An 18289-nucleotide genomic window follows, 5' to 3' on the forward strand; every position below is an offset into this window, starting at 1 on the left:
CAGGGCTCGGAGGCTGAAGATGCCACAGGACAACTGCTCTTTCATTCTGCTGCCAGATTTCATATTCAAATCTCAGGAGTGAGAGGGACTTGAAAGCTCATCCATGCCTCCGCCTCTGATTACACCAAAATATTAGCCATTAAGGAAAGATTAGCATTCCATGGCGTCCTCAGGGATCTCTGAAGTGGATTCCTGTGCCTCTCTTAGTAATGCATTCCAGAGGCTCATCGCACTCAGAGAGATTTTCCTCATGCCGAACCTAAATCCTGCTGGAAGCAATTTAAACCATTCCCCTTTGGCCTGTCTTTGTGTGGAAAAAGAGGAAAGCTCTTTGCCACTGCCCTCGCAGGGTCCCTTCACGGATTCCTTGGCTCCCACAGGCGCTGCGTTTACTGATTGAAATGAGAGCAGAGCAGGGGCCGGGCAGCAGGAGAAGGAGACAGGGGTCACCGGGCCACGCAGGCCTTCGGCTCTCTGGTCAACCTCTCAGAAGAAGCACCGAGGGCTCTAGGCCCCGGGTTTAACCCAGCTCTCACTTCTCATTTTCCTCGGTTAAGTCTCGGTCCCCTTTCACCGCCTTGTGACCTACTTTCATCTCCAGTGCAGTTCTCCCCCTTGAAGCGTGTAGACAACGTGCAGCCCGACGCAGGGGTGAGGCAGCCGAGCTGCACCACTGCTCTGACCTTTTCCTTCATCTCCTGAGTAACATGAAGGAAGGAATAGAGACGATCAGGTTTTCTGCTGGCCAAACCTGCTTTTCTTTCCTGGCAAAAGGACACGAGGAGACAAAGTATATTCTTCGACCCAAGACAGTAAATAAAAGAAAGAATGCTGTGGGTGTATAGGACGCTTGGAACATTTCATTTTTGTAATTGTGCATTCTGAGCTGAGAGCCACCACAAAAGACCAGTCTTTGGAAACTGAGGGGGTTTGTGGTTGTATCTTGGGGCTTGCTGGCCGGCCAGGATTCTGTTTCCATCTTTCCCATTAGTCCCTCAAGTGCGAGCCGAGGCCCCCAAGATCCTGGGCCATCTGACCAGAGGCGGCTGCCAACGTTTTCCCGTGAGCACTGGAATGTGTGTTGGCTGGGCGCGTTTCTCTGCCAGGTGTTTATAAAGTCTCTTGATCCTTTTTTCCACCTGGTTTGCTTCCTGGACCCGAAGGTTTAGGGAGGACAGTGTGCTGTGGAGGAACAAAAAAAGAAAAAAAAAAAAAAAAAAAAAAAGGAGTATAAGCACCCTCCTCTCTTCCCTGAGCTTCTCCTGGAGAACTTCTTATTTTTAAAACTCTTTCACTGTCTTCATTTTTGTTTCTTTTTCTCTTTTTTCCCCCCCTCTTTGGTGTCTCTGTTTACACAGTTTAGAGATTGGGAAGATTTGGGTAGATTTCCAGCTGCTTCTGCACAAGCGTAATTGAGTCATTTATTTTTAGTGATGTCAAGACTTCGAGAACAGATATAAAAGGAACATGGCACACTGACTAAAATGTAAGAGAGTCCTCATTTGGAGGATGAAGACACAGTGGATGTGATGATTTTCAAATTGGAGGCTCTTCGCTCCTCGTTTCGAAACCACATTTGGAACACAATTTATTTTATTTTCAGTGGGGAGGGTCTCCGGTGTCCAGCGAAATTTGATGTCTGCCCTTCCAGGGTTGGTGGTTCACCTGCAGCAGCTCCCTCACGGAGGAGCCTCACACTGTGCCTGTCATTTTCTCCTCCTTTAAGCAAGAGAGCCCTACCCCGATTATTTCCTGGGTGGAAAAGATGAGGCTTAAATTAAAGACCTGTGACACATCCTGAGATCCTCCAAGAGAAAGGCCACTGGAACATCATCTGTCATTTAAACCAAAACAATCAAATAGATGCAATAACTATGCATTTGATGACCAGCACATTCCAAGTATATTGAGTTCTCTTTCCCTTTGCACCTACATTTATTTCGGGTGTAAATCAAACTTGGATCTGGAGAAGTATCACTTGTTCTTTGCAAAGCTGTCACAAAGTGTAAATGGTATTGACACAGACATTTTTTTACTTTCCTTTTATCCTCCCCCCCTCCTCCCACAACTCTTTCCCTTAAAAAGATATAAGACAACTCTTCAGTTGGCTCAATATAAAGCAGGGCATTTGAAAATAGACTTCTAATTAATGAAACTAGTTAGTATTGAGTGCACATTATACTCTAGGCACTATTCCAAGTTTTGTACATATCAGAAAGATAGCACTACTAGCCCAATTTATAGATAAGGAAGGAGATGAACAAAGATGTGGAATAATTTCTGAGTTGTGCTAAGAACCCAGAGAGTCCAGCTCTGGAGTCTCTTTACTTGTACTCCCGGTACTACATGCCTCTCACAGCAATGGGCATGCAAATGAGAGAAACATATGCAAGATAGATGCCAAAGAAGTATTATTTTAACTATAGGGAGAGCTTTTGCAAGACAATAGGAAAAAAGGCAGACACCTCAGTAGAAAAATGAGAAAAGGACAACAATGGACAGCTCACACGTATAAAAACCTCCACATGGCTGACACATTTTTAAAATATTAAATCATATTAAAATCAATGAAACAAAAAAAAAAATCAATGAAACATAAATTCAAAGAATGATATACCTTTTTTTTCTATTAAAGAAATTAAGATTATAAGAAAAAAGGGCTATTCAGTGTTGACAATGGTGTACAGGAATAGCCACCCTCAAACACAGCTGGTATGGGGTGCAATTGTTCCCACAGTAATGGAAAGCAAATTTTCAGTATTAGTGAAAATCTTTAAAATAGGTTTAGTAATTTAGTAATTCCACTCCAGGATATTTATTCTAATAAAAAGGAGCCCTAAGCCTCCATGTATAAAGATACCAACTTTAGCGTAAAATAACAGAGCATCTTTGTTATAGAGTACCAAACGATTGTCAAAAATCATGTTCTTAAGGAAAAGTAACAGAAATTGAAAATCTCATAGTATATTATTAATTAAAAGGGGAGTTTATGTAACAACATGTACAATCGATCACAACATTGTGAAAGTACATCTATGCATAAAAGAAACACTGGAAGACCAGAAAGTTAACAGGTGTTATTTCTCAGCATGAAACTACTCATGATTCTTTCCTCTACATTCTTCTTCAGTGAAAACATATTGTTTTATAATTTTTTTAAAAAAATTACAAATTGTAGCATTGGAGTAAATGTAGGAAAATAGAGATGTGTACAAGTATCTGTAATGAATAACCTCTTGCAAATTACATTTAGGCATTGACTTTAGTTCTGAGAGTCCCAGCAGATAAAGCAAAAAGAGAAATAAATGTCATGTGTTATTTTTTAACAGAAAGAATACAAATCTATCTTTCTTTTGGGGATATTTAAATTCAGATTGATCTTTCAAAATCTTTTTTCCCCCGATTTTAAATTCAAAGAGGGTCTCATTGACTATATATATGTTTTAGTTTTTATTTATTATATATTTATTTGAGAGTGAGAGAGAGAGTGCGTGCATATGAGTGGGGAGAGGAGCAGAGAGAGAGGGAGAGAAAGAATCTCCAGCCGACTCCATGCTGAGCACAGAGCCTGTCGCAGGGCTCAATCTCACAACCCTGAAATCATGACCTGAGCTGAAATCAAGAATCAGATGCCTAACTGACAGCCACCCAGGTGGCCCTGACTATATTTATAAAAGAGACACTGGGTGTCATCGGGCAATGCCTTCTCATTGCTTCTGTGAAAGACACAGAAAGTTTCTGCACGTGAACAGCCTTATAGTGGCCATCTGAAAAAAAAAAAAAAAAAAAAAAAAAACCACTGAGGCAATAAGAGTAAGTAACTCAGAGAAGTCTTTTTTTTAAGGAAGCAAAGTAAGATAATGAACACATTTTTACCCTGGAATACCTAACCTCTTAATGCAAAGATAGATCTTTGAGAACTCTGAGGACCACTTGGGTTGAAGGAACAATGTTTTCTCCCCAAAGTCATTTAGAGTAGATAGTGTTAATAATGCAATAAACAACATTGTTGACATATAAACAACTCCCAAGTTTAATGGAACAAAAATTATATTACCTTGGGTCTCATAGAATTCTCTGGTAAAAAACATTCCTCCATAATATAGAATTAGCCTCAGATTCAAGTGAAGAAGGTGTGATTTAAAGGGATTTGTGAAAATCCTTCTCCCTGTAAAAATATTTACTCTATAAGTCTTACTATGAAGATGGAACATCAAAGAATGATAAAATTTTCAAACATTAAAAAGCCTTTAGAGTTCCTATATCCAGAGGTGATTAACTTCGAGGAGGGCATGAACTTCTTAGAAATCTAATGAAAGCTATGGGGTTGGAGTCTCTTTCCGGCAATACACACATGTACCATGCTTTGCATAAAATTGAAGAGGTTCAGGACTGCCCTCACATTCACCCAAAATACCCTAGGATAAGAACACCTGAGTCAGTTCAACCTTGTTTTTCTGAGACGACTTAAGAACAAGACACTACATTCTGCCCCAGCAAATACTTTTTCTTACTTTTGCAGAATTAGTCCCTCCCGAGTGAGTGAAGTAACTTGCCCAAGTTTCTAAGGCAAACCCCCAGGAAAGCAGATCTTCCTTCTCCCACATCACTTAGATTTTAAGACCTCCTTAGTTTCCTACAACCCTGGTTAAAAGAGAAATCTCTGTCACACACATCTACAGAAACCCTGTGGGAATACAACACTAAGAACATACTCGGAGTAAAGTTAGGCTCAAAGGGATATGCCAAGTCACCAATACCATGGTTTTTCAATGGACCAACATTTATGAGAGCATCATATCCATTTTCAAGTAAATCTTGGACTGTCTGTCTTCTGATTATGGTCAAAATATCTGAAACTCAAATGTAATGTTTTGCTCTGGTTTGGGAGCAGCAGAAACCAAAGTTCTCCAGCAACCCTGGTAAGTAAGAGTGATGATGTGCCTGAAAATAAGAGAGGCAGGCCATAAACATCAACACCACCAAAGCCCTGCAACCTATTTTCATGATAGTAAGTAATCATTATTTTCTTTATTCACCAGGAGGGATCTGTGATTCGCGAGCAAAGGAGAATTGTAGGATGCTTCCGTATCTGGGAATTCACACAGAGAACTTAGACCTCTCCTGTTACTTAGACCAAATAACTGAATTCAGTATTCCTACCAATCGACTTGCAAGGTTAGGTCTGCACACTGGTTGGGGCTGGAAAGTCCCTCTTAAGTACTCTGTTTATTGGAGTGCTACCCATCTCCTAGAGCCATTTCACATCTCACCCTTTCCAGAGAGATCTTCCCGATTATCCCAGCCCACACTCATATTATCCTTTTCAGCGGTCCTTACAGCACTTTTATTAGGACATAACTCGACAACACTTGCTTACATATTGCTTAATAGATCTTACTCACTGCTTCATGAATCTTGTTTCCCTAACCAGATTATAAGTTATTCAAAGGCAAGAATCATGTTTCCCCTGCTGGTTCACACTGAGCACACGGCAGGTATTCAAAAATTGTTTGTTGATTGACCGATTAAAATGAGGAAACAGCCAGCCTCCCACCTGAATCCAGTCCAGCAGCATTCTGCTCAGAACAGAGTAAGCTTTCCTGCCTGAGGAACCCCTGCTGATGCTTCCCCAACTCTCCAAATGCCAACTCTCCTGCGGGAGCCCCAGTAACAGAAAAGTTCTGAGAACTCCTTATCAAACCAAATAGCATGGTACTTCTGTGGAGATGAGCAACTTGCAGAGACCTAGAAGGACATTCCTCCCCTCCTCTCCCAGTAGGAGGATTGTTTTAACACAAAGCGACATTTTGAATGGTTGTGAATACCATCCTACTGCCTCCTTCCTTGAAATCTAAGAAAGGCAGTGGAATTTCCCAGAGTGATAAGTGAAGAAGAACCTTAAACATCATTTGAGTCAAATTGTGGTCCACCTCACTGATGGAATACCAGACAGCCATCCAAAATAAGAAGATGCAAATATATGGATTCATGGAGAATGATGTCTAAAATATAACTTTCTATGGAAAATAAAACAAGTTATACATAAACATTGATTGCATTTCCATGAAAATGTGTACATGAATGCACATATACATGCATACACGTATGGTATATATGCGTAGAAAATAAAAGGAAATATTATGAAAAAGAAAAAAACCACCTGTCAATCATGATTCTCTCTGGAAGTGGGATTTGGAAACTAGAAGAGTGAGAAATCTAGAACTTAACATTTTACTTCAGGCAGTTTGGTAATTTATCTTAGACTTTTGCAGTAAGCATTATTTTGATTACTTAGGTCACTTTAGAGTCAGCATTTTTCAATCTTCCAAAAAGTCACCAGTTCAAGCCTTCAATAATGTGACCTCATCTGCCTCTCACCACTCTCCTGTGTGCTCTGGGTTCCCACCACCACCACCACCACCACCACCTCTATGCTCCTTCAACCAGTGCTCCATCCTCTCTCAGGAATGACCACCCCTCCCTCATTTCTCTATTGAACCCCTACTTGTGCTTCAAGAGCCACCCAAAATCTCACCTCCTCCCCGATGCTCCCAGGAGGAATTGAGTGCTTGTACTTCTGTGCCCTCGTAGCACTTACACACATCTCTGCTAGAACACGTGCAAAACTGTACTTTTAAAAATTACTTTTGTCTCCCCAGCTACAGTAAGCTCTAGGATCTTCCTGGATTTTCTACCTTTTTTGGGTCCCTAGCACCGTGAGCAGTGCCTGGCACCCAGTAAGCACTTAGAGAAATGAAATGTTTAATGAATACAAAACCTGCAAATCTAAATTCTGAATACACAACCAAGTACTCCAAATGTCTAAACAATTTTGAGTGACAATCCAGTTGCTGGTAGTCTCAATAAAACATCTTTGCCTCCTAAGCCAAAAGATGAAACCCATGTTTGTTCCCTGTATTTTCCTCCAGATAATGATTTAATGTCATAATCTACTATAGGTCAGCCCAAGGCAACTCCTTTGATTGAATTAAAGAAATATAATCAAAATACAATGTCTTACATGACACATCACACAGACAATTCCAGGCAGACTTTTAGGAGAGGCTTCTTGAATCAGCTTAACATAAATTAGGGCATAGTTTCCATTAAGTCCGTATGTAACAAATTTTCTTTCCATGTTGATATTCAATAGTTGATCTGATTTGAATGCCCTCCATGTTCTCAGTTACATGTCACCTCTGAGAGCTTCATGACCACTTCAATTTCCACTAGTGTTTACCAGACAGAAAAATGGATTCCAGGAATCTCACCCCTGTCCTTGTACCTGACATAAATTAGTCTGGAATAAAAATAACAACTCCAATACTCTATAGAAACTATCCTAACATACCTTATATTAAGGTATCTAGTATAATAACCTTATATTAAGTTATCTGGTTGGCAGTCTGGGTTCAGTCTGTTGTCCCCTATTCTATAAGATTCTATACATAGTTCCACAGAAACCTTTGTTCTTGTCCTGAGGAATAAGCTAATGAATGGTATTTTAACAAATCGTTGAAATAAAAATTTGTCACACCAAACAAAAACCAAACCAACAATGACAATAACCAAATAATAGCTCCAAGAGGTAGGAATAATTAACCTTATCTTATTAAGGAGAACACTGACGACCAAACCAGTTAGATAATTTGTTTGAAGTCACACAGTTGCTAAGTGGCAGAGTGCAGAGGAGAGCCAAATCGTGTGACTCCATCCCCTTGGCTTTTCCCATTAAGCCATATGGCCTCCTCCTGAAAGATGTGTATACATCCAATTCCAAACCAGGGAACTTTCCTAGTCATTAAGACACCAAAAATGGAGGATTTAATTTTGTTATAGCAGCCACAGATTTTTCTCCTTTTTCTTAGTTTTGGTCTGCAACTAATCCATATGTTTATCTATTCATTAAACACTTAATGAGCACCTACTATTTACCTAAAGTTGTGCCAAGCACATGGAATGAATTCCAAGAGACAAATATGTGTTTCTGTGTCCCCAAGGTAAGTTCATGGATTGTTTAGTGATTAGAATTCCTTGATAAGTATGGCTATGTCTATCTCAACAGAGCATTTTTTGTAAAAAGAATAATTGCTAAGGATATCTGCAGTCAACATTTTTTGAGGACTTACTCTTTTCTAGGCATTGTTCTGAGACAAACTCAATTACTCCCTAAGTTTGGTGAGTTTTACTAATCACATTTTACAAATAAGGAAACTGAGGTTCAGATAAATGTGTTATCTAAAGTCAGAGAGCTAAGAAATGGCAAAGCCAAGATTAAAAACCAGACAGTGTTGGGAATCCCTGGGTGGCTCAGTGGTTTGGCACCTGCCTTTGGCCCAGGGCGCGATCCTGGAGTCCCGGAATCGAATCCCACGTCGGGCTCCTGACGTGGAGCCTGCTTCTCCCTCCTCCTGTGTCTCTGCCTCTCTCTCTCTCTGTCTATAATAAATAAATAAATCTTAAAAAAAAAAAAAAGGCAGGGGTAGCACTCCTCAAAAAAAAAAACAAACAGTGTGAATATAGAACTTCACCGGTATTTTATAAAATCTCCCAATTTGATATATTGAACACTTACTCTTGGGTCGTCAAGATGAACAAGATGAACAAAAACTCCTGGCCTCCAGGAATTAATGAAAAAAGTAAACAAGTGGAGAGTATGATACAAAGTGATATAGATGGGGTGATTGGACTGTGTGTAGTGAGCTGTAGGAGCATAGGAAAGGGTGTCCTAATAGTATTTGCAACAGCCCATCTGCTATCCTCATATGGACATAGCCCAGGCATCTTCTGCTTCGTTCAGTGCCCAGAGACCCTGGTATTCCTATCTTAGAAATGTGCAAAAGCTTGGAAGACCACATGTAAATCTGGTCCTGATTGTTCCCCTAGTCTCCAGGGCAGAACAAGGAAAAGAAAAGTTTCCCTCTCTTTGTACCCCTCAGGTACCTTGATCACTGATCAGATGACAATTAGGGATCCCCATGACTCCAATATATGAATATACTCCAGTAAATAATCTGCCAGCCTTTTGTGTTAGACATGCAGATTGTTTTCAGTCATCTGCAATTATAAATAATGTTGGAGTGAACATTTTTATAGTTGCATTTTTGTACTCTTGGGTTTCCTAGAAAAGATCCTAGAACACAATTACTCATACAAAGCATATATTCTCTTTTTGAACTCTTGATCCACATGGGGGAGAAAAAGGCGATGATTTCCAAAAGAGTAGCAACAAATTACATCCCACTGATAATATTTGCAAGTGTTTATTCAATCACGCTTTCCATAGCATTATTATATGCTTTTAAAGTTCATCATTTTGTGAGGAAAAAAAATGTTAGCTATTATTTTAATTTTCATTTTTGGAATACTGGTGAGGTTGATTATGTTTGATAAGTGTATTAATCATGTGTATTAGTTGAGATCATGCATTAAACCTAGTAGATCTTCAATAAAAAGAGATTTTTGTTGTTGTACTAATGAGTTTGAACAAAATTTGTTTCTGGCTATGTATATTGCTCCTTATAATTTTAAACTCAAAAAATAATAATAATAATTTTAAACTCACTTATTAAAAAAATAAATAAATAAATAAACTCACTTATTTTTCTTATTTCTCCATTGAAGTTTCAGTGGTTTCTTTTTAATGAGTTGTATGTGTGTGTGTATATATATATATATACACACACATATAGTGTGTGTATATACATATACTATTATATATATACACATATTAAGTATATTAAACCTTTGTTTTAAAGGAACATTCATGTTTTAAAGGATTGTTGTAACCTCCAGAGTAATTATATATAAAGGCATTATGCTTTACAAATATAATTCCATGTTTTAGTTTCATTGATGAAGAAATAGAAATTTAAAATTCAGTATGTGTTTTTTCTTTTTTTTTTTTTTTTTGGTAAAGTTTATATGCAGTGAAATACACAAATCTTAACTGTATCATTTGATTTCTTTTTTTCTTGAGAAAAAGAGGATGTGAGCAGGAACAGAAGGAGAGGGAGAGAGAGAATTTCACAGAAATTCTCTGATGATGCAGGGCCCAGTCTCAGGACCCCAAGATCATGACCTGAGCTGAAATCAAAAGTTAGAGGCTTAACTGACTGAGCCACCCAGGCACCTCTCATTTAATGAATTTTGACTAATGCATATATCTATGTAACATAAGCCCTTACTAAGATACAAAAGAGTGTCATCACTCTAGAAAGTTCTCTTATGCCCATTCCCAGTCAGTTCTGCCTTTATCCCAATTTACCCTTCAGAGGAAACTTCTGTTTTTTCCAACCTAGATTGATTTAGTTGGTTCCAGAGCTTTATAAAAATGGAATCATGCAATATATGCTTTTTTTTTAAAGTCTGCTTTCTTTCACTTAGTATAGTGTTTTTGAGATTCACTAACATTGTTCTATGTATCAGTAGTTCCTCTTCAACAAATGGTATTGGGAAAACTGGACAGCTACAAACAAAAGAATAAAATGGAATCGTTTTCTTATGCCATTCACAAAAATAAACTCAAAGTGGATTAAGGACCTAAATGTGAGACCTGAAATCATAAAAATCCTAGAAAAGAGCTGAGGCAGTAATTTTAGCCATAGCAACATTCTTCTAGATATGTCTCCTGAGGCAAGGGAAACAAAAGCAAAAATAAACTATTGAGACTACATCAAAATAAAAATCTGCACAACGAAGGAAAACACTCAACAAAACTAAAAGATGATCTACTGAGTGAAAGAAGATATTTGCAAATGACATAGCTGATAAATGGTTAATATCCAAAATACATAAAGAACTTATACAGCTCAACACCAAAGAAACAAATAATCTAAAATAATCCAATTAAAAATAGGCAAAAGACAGGAACAGACATTTCTTCAAGAAAGATGTACAGTTGGCCAACAGACACATGAAACTGCTCAACAACACTCATCATCAGGGAAATGCAAATCAAGACCACAGTGAGATATCACCTCACACCTGGAAGAAGAATGGCTAAGATCAAAAACACAAGAAGCAGCAAGTGTTGGTGAGGAAGTGGAGAAAAAGAAACCCTTGTGCACTGTTCATGGGAATGCAAACTGGCACAGTCACTGTGGAAATAGTATGGAGGTTCCTCAAAAAATTAAAAATAGAATTAACATATGATCCAGTAATTCTGCTACTGGGGATTTACCCAAAGAAAATGAAAACACTCATTCAAAAAGATATATGCACCCCTATGTTTATTGCAGCATTATTTAAGATAGCCAAACTATGGAAGCAACCCAAGTATACATTGATAAATAAATGGAAAAAGATGTGGTATATATATATATATACACACACATGTATACACATACATACATACACACACCATGGAATAGTACTCAGCCATTAAAAAATGAAATCTGAAATGAAAAAAGTGAAATATATATATGTATATATATATATACATATATATATGTATATATATATATACATACACACACACATACACAACATGGAATATTACTCAGCCATAAAAAATGGAATCTTGCCCTCTGCAACAAGATGGATGGATCTATACAGTATAATACTAAGTGAAATGAGTCAGTCAGAGAAAGACAAATACCATATAATTTTACTCCATGTGGACTATAAGAAACAAAACAAAGAAAAAAAGAGACAAACCAAAAAACAGATTCTTAACTAAAGAAAACAAACTCATGGTTACCAGAGGGCAGGTGGGTAGGGGGAATGGGTAAAACCTGTAAAGGAGATCAAGAGTACATTTATCATGATGTGCACCGAGTAATATATAGAATCGTTGAATCATTGTATTGTACCCCTGAAAATATTATGACACTGGTAACTAGACTGAAATTAAACTTTTAAAAATTTCATTTCATTTAAAAAATAGTTTGTTCCTTCTTATCGCTGACTAGTTTATCCATTCATCTGTTGATGGATATTTGAGCTGTTTCCAGTTTTTTACTATTATGAATGAAGTTGTGATGCATATTCTTGTACTAGTAATTATGTGAACAGATGCTTTATATATTTCGTCTTGGGTACCATACCTAGGATGGAACTGCTGAGTCATAGGGTTAGGTGTATATGTGTTTTTAATAAGAAACCTCCAGATCTTCTTCCATAGTGGTTATACCCCCCTCCCTTTTTTAACAACACAAGAAAATATCCACAACATATTACGACATTGTTTAAAAATGGCAATATAACTCTGTTATGTATCATATATGTTTATAGGGGAAAAAATGGAGGTCAATCTCTCAAAAGTTAATAGAGACATTTGCATGACGGCTTGCAAGTGATTTTCACTTTTTTCTTTGTATTTTTCTGATTTTTTCTAATTTGCAGCATCATGTATGTACTAGTTTAAGACAATATTAATTTTTCTTTTTTTAAAAAAAGGGAAAATAAATATCCATAAACCACCTAATCAAAATACTCTCCTCTATTTATAAAGGTCAAGAGAGACAGAGAATTAATCATGAACCCAGTTGCCCAGAGGAGAAAATAATCTGTTTGTGGCACTCTGAAAAAAGCAAGAAGTTATACGGTAAGATCCACCCACAACTCACAAAACTATTCATTTGTGCAGCTCTTTTCTTGAATTCTTAAGTCTGTGGTTAGGTAGAAGGACTTCCTTCGTCTGCCCCTATTTATTTTCCATGTTTGCAAAGCACTTTGTAACATTACCTTGTTACATTCACATTGGGTTCCAAAGCTTTTTGTCTAGACCATAGGCACTAGACATTGTGTCCTATCACTCGGAGGCAAGAATATAGTTGTTCAATGTGTTTATAGAAAGATGGTATCACATGGAAAGTGCATTTGACATGGTGGCCATGTCTAAACACAATCATGTCATTAATACCGATAATGGGGAAATTTAAGATACACTAGGATGTTTTGCAATGCATGAAAAAAATCCCCAATTACACATTGCATTGGAATACTACCCCCACCACAGGCACACAGGAACTACTTAAACTTGAGCAACTACTTGAAAGCCATTTTCAATATGATTCTTATTTACCTCCCAACAGAAACTCAAATTACAAGGAGTAACTTTTCTTTCAACCAGCAGAATCCAAAAAACTTAAGCAGAATAAATAGCATTTATCAAATAAAAAGAAGAACTCCCACTTCTAGAATACTTATTTTATGCATCAGGTCTTCAGAAGGGAGTTAATGCATATCTTATTTATTCTTTTTCTCTAATTCCTGTAGAGTTAACATGCAGTGTTAGTTTCCAGTGTACAATCTAATAACTCAACAATCCTATACTGTGCTCATCATGATAGGGTCATTATGATAGTGTCCTCTTAATTCCCTACATCTACTATTTCATTTATAGAAACAAAAACTCTGTAGAGGACAAAGCCATCACACGGAATCATCATTTGCCCCCGTCCACATACCCAGTAAGAGGCCAAGTTAGGATCTGAGTTCAGGTCTAGGCAGTCCAATTTCACAAGACAGATGCAACTGAGTTCCAATCGTGCGATTTTAGAACCTAAGCACCTTAAAAGCTTAGGTTGCAGACTGCAGAAGCAACATCCTTGGGGGATGATCTGGAATGAAACATCAACTAATTACTAGATCACAAAGATGTTCTGCTTCTAAGTGTAATGCTGTAAAATCAGAAAATTGTTAAACAGAAATAATGTGATAATAAGAATGCTGACTAGAAAGAAAGAAAGAAAGAAAGAAAGAAAGAAAGAAAGAAAGAAAGAAAGAAAGAAAGAAAGAAAAAGAAGAGAAAAGGAAAGGAAAGGGAAAAAAAAAAAAAAAGAGGCTGACACTGGAACCAGAATCCTAGCTTTGCTTCTTGCTAACAATATGTCCCTGGACAAATTGTGTAACCTCTCTGGGGCTTAGTTTCTTCGTTAATAAAAATGGAAATGATAATTGCAGCTACTTCATATAGTTGCCTGGTGAAGATTAAGGGAGTAAATCCATGTAAATGAGTGAATCCATGCTTAAAACCATGCCCAACACATAATAAGCACTGCGAACCAAGGTAAGCTGCTGCTGTTGTTATTACGGTGTTTCCGTAGTACGTGTCACTCACTTGTTCAGAGCAGAGTGATTCAGTCAGGATAATTAAGGAAAAATATGCTTGAATTGGTGAAAAATGTAGATTAAAAATACTTATAATAATCCTTTATGTTACTTTCAAAAAGATATGGGTATTTAAATTAAAGTAACAAAAGTAAACCGAAAGGCCTAAAATGTCTTAATGCAGAAAGTTTCCTAGGGACCTACTTCAAAAAATAGGTAACAGTTTGCTTATAAATGCATATGTCCTTTGAAAAGTGTCTTCTCTTAAATGGTATAAATATTCCATTACACCAGAGTATTTGCTTGGCTAACAATCACTTTCCCTACGAACAGCAATTTTATAGATTAAAAAAGGCATTGAGAAGCATCTTTAAAGTAATTGACGCCAATCTTACTCCTACCAGGAAACTCAAACTACGCAGCACTTGGTGTGTCACATGCATTCCATGAGAAAACTTGTACTCTCATTTCAGTCCAGTCCATCTTTGGAAAGCGCTTCCTTAAAATGGACTGAACTCTCTCTTCGTAGAACATGCACTCTGTGTCACTGCTCCTTGGAGTTACACTGAGACCACATCATTCCTCTTCTTGCTGATAGCAGTTTGAGAATCGGAAGATAGCTGCTGTATCTTTCTCTGAAGTCTTCTCCCTGCAAGAGTATCCTAAGTTCTGTGACAGTTTTTCACTGTCATGTCGTTAGATGCATTTTCCACCTTGATTGATTTTTTTCTGGACTTCCTCTTGTTTGACCTTTTCCCTCCTATGTTGGGATTACCAGAACTGAGCATGATGCTCCAGATATAATCTGGTCAGAGCAGAATAATGAGTAAGATATTGCCTTGCTTGTTTTGGACCCAAGATTAATTTTGATGTTTTAGTAGACATTTACGCTCTTGACTTAATACCAAGGCTAGCATTTGCTCCCCCCTCTTTGGGGGTGAGGAAGGGAGTCAGGGAGAGGACTGCATTAGTCAGGGTTCTCCAGGGGAAAAAAGAGAAAGAGAGAGAGAGAGATTTACTATAAGGAATTAGCTCATGCTATTATAGAGGCTGAGAGAACCAGATTCAACAGAGCTACTGGTAAAGTCCAGTGCAGGTCCAAAAGCCTAAGAACCAGGAGAGGCATTGGTGTAAGATCCATTCTGAGTCTGAGTCCCTACACAGGAGACTGATATCCCAGCTCAAAGACAGTCAAGTGGAGAGAGAAAATTCCTTCTTATTCTGCCTTTTGTTCTCTTCAGGCCTTCAACAGATTAGATGAGGCCCACCTACATGGAGGCTAGCAACCTGCAATATTTAGTCTTTGATTCAAATGTTAATCCCAACCAGAAGCACCCTCACAGATACACCTAGAAATGGTGTTTAACCAAATATCTGACTGTCCTCTGGCCCAGTCAAGTTGACACATAAAATTAACCATCACAGAGTGCTGGGTGCTATGTCAGTCATATCTTTCCTATCTTCTACCTTCAATATTTTTCCCAGCACTTTACGTCTATCCCTATCACTTTTCTTCCAATATTTTCCCGATAATTTCAGATCTGGGGAATCTCAGATACTGATTCCCTTATCATTGTATTGGATACCACTTCCCAACTGCCATGTGAAATATCACTCAACAAGTCTTCTTTTATTTTTTTTTAAGATTTTATTTATTTATTCTTGAGAAACATAGAGAGAAGGGCAGAGACACAGACAGAGGGAGAAGCAGGCTCCATGCAGGAAGCCCGATCCCAGGTCCCCAGGACCACACCCTGGGCTGAAGGCCGGCTCTAAACTGCTGAGCCACCCAGGCTGCCCAACAAGTCTTCTTTTAATATAAAATACTAAACTGGAAACTACTAAGAAAAGCATCATATGGAGTTCCAGGTTTCCATATATCCAGTAATGACACTTTCTGGATGCTCATTGATTAGTTACTATCTAGTTTAATTATAGTGTCTGTTGCTATCATCTTCATAAATTATGAAGTTGAAGATGAAATTATGCCTATCCCCCCTTCCACCCATAGGACTCTATAGTCTTCAGGGAAGTACAGACACCTCTCTTGTTAGCCAGTTTTGAAAAAAAAAAAAAAAATCCAGCATGTCTAGGTCTCAGTGGGCCCATTCTGGGCCCAAAGGTTCATAATTTCTTTTATGAACTATATGAGACTTCTCCCTGGGAACAAACTTTTAAGATTATAATTAATAGCATTTGCCCTCTTTTCCATAAACATTTATCCGCTTCCTAATCAATTGTATGTGGATTAACTAATTCATCATTTATCCCCACACACACACACAGCTAAATCATATGGTATAGTAGAACCTTGATCATTGATCAAAGGATAACACTACTCATGTCTTTAGACTTCTCCATTCACAGTTTCAGACTTGAAATTCCTTGGGTACTGAATCAATCATCTAATATATTTGATATTACTCCCCAAACTGGAAAAAAAAAAAAAGATAAGGGGGAGGAAAAGAAGTTTCACATGCCTGAGGGCAAAGAAATTAATTAAATAAGCTTGATTTTCTTCATGGACAAGGTCTACAGTTCAGGAGGCTTCATCTAAGATGGAGTTCAAAACACTTGCCTGGGGATGTTTTAAGTTTACCCCTCCTGCTCTGTGATCCCATCATGATGGACTTAAGCCTCACTAATATTCCTATGTTTTATTCTGATTTTTCAAGATAGGAAGATTTGAAAGATATACTGCATCAATAAATTAGGAAACCGAGTTTCACAAACACATAAAATTTCTTCCATCAGGAGGTTTCTGAAACTGTTACACATAAAAAATGCAGAGCAAGAAGGAGCTCCAGAATATGGTTGTAACCACAGATTTATGTGCAGAAGCAACTTGCCTTTTGAGACCCTCTGGCCAGCTCACTTGCCTGTAATTCTCTTCTTATTTTGGGACCGATCCCAAAACTCCCTAACTTTCCTGTCTTTGCTTGGTTAAAGGTTCTTGGAACCCTGGCCCATTACCTTCATTTCCTGGTTGGTTGATTCTCTGGCTGATGACATATGCTTCCCTAAATTGGCTTTTCTCATCCAATCTTTGGTAGCCATCTTCCACCTTGACGGAAAGCATTTCCTCTCCTGGTTCAGAACTCTCAATAATGCTCCCTCCTGGCAAATGAATGTCAGCAATGACTGTCCTACTGCCCCCTGCTGATAGCTCCCACACTTATTAATCCATCCCACCTTTTAAGCCCTCATTCTACAAACAAATTGACCAAAGTCAAGTTGGTTTAAATAAAAAATGAGAATTACAGTAAAACTCAGCCTCGGTCTGATCCCAGCCCATTGAATCTATCAGGATGTGCTACAACAGAACTGACTGGGTGATGATTTAGAATAACTATGTTGACTAAATGTCAAGACTCTGGAATAAATCCCAGTTCTGTTCTCTGAGTCCTTGGCAAGCCATGTCTCCTCTCCAAGCCTCAGTTTTATAATCTGTATAAAAAAGATGGTTTGAGCAGAAAGTCCCCAAGGTCCCCTTTAGCTCTCAAGTTCTGTGGATCTATGGATCTATTGTAAAGTTGCCCATTATTAACTCATCACATTTGTGTCATAGCCTGACCCAGCTATAAGCAGTATAATCACCACTTTGGAGGCAATGAAAGAATGACAATTCTTAAAGAAATCAAACCAACTTTCCTTTTTTCTTCTCTCTATGTTTCCTGTTTGTTATTCCAGTTTCCCAAATCTTCGTGTATTATAGTAAAGGAGATACTCCTTTCTAGTCTGAATGGCAGTGAGGAGCGCTGAAAATGTTGACAACGCCTGTCCTCAATTGATCCAGTACAAATTTGCAGATGCAAGAGCTTCAGATAGTCATCCCAATTTCTGGGTGTTTGTCCAAACCAAACCTCTGAGTCCTTGGACTCAGGCCCTTCTTTTAAGAAGGATTAAATTGAGACTTGCACTTTCATTCTGTCTCAAAAGATCTCAGAAACTTTTGGGTAAAGCTAACCCATAAATGCAAATAGACATGCTCTCACACACAATACCTATATGTACAGATGTCCATATGTCCCAGCAGCTATAGGTACTGCACCATGGCATCCTGCACTCTTCTACAACATCAGGAGGAGGACATTTTTCTAGAAGATGAGAATGTCAATTTAAAGGCAGCTAAAAGGATGAGGTCTCCAGGAGGCTGCCATTTCTAATGATGGTCTTAGCTGGAGTTGCCCACTGCGTGGTTCTGCCAATGATCTGATCACAAAGAGCTGTC

This window comes from Canis lupus, chromosome 11 (genome assembly GCF_011100685.1).
Source record: "Canis lupus familiaris isolate Mischka breed German Shepherd chromosome 11, alternate assembly UU_Cfam_GSD_1.0, whole genome shotgun sequence".
Classification (NCBI taxonomy): Eukaryota; Metazoa; Chordata; class Mammalia; order Carnivora; family Canidae; genus Canis; species Canis lupus.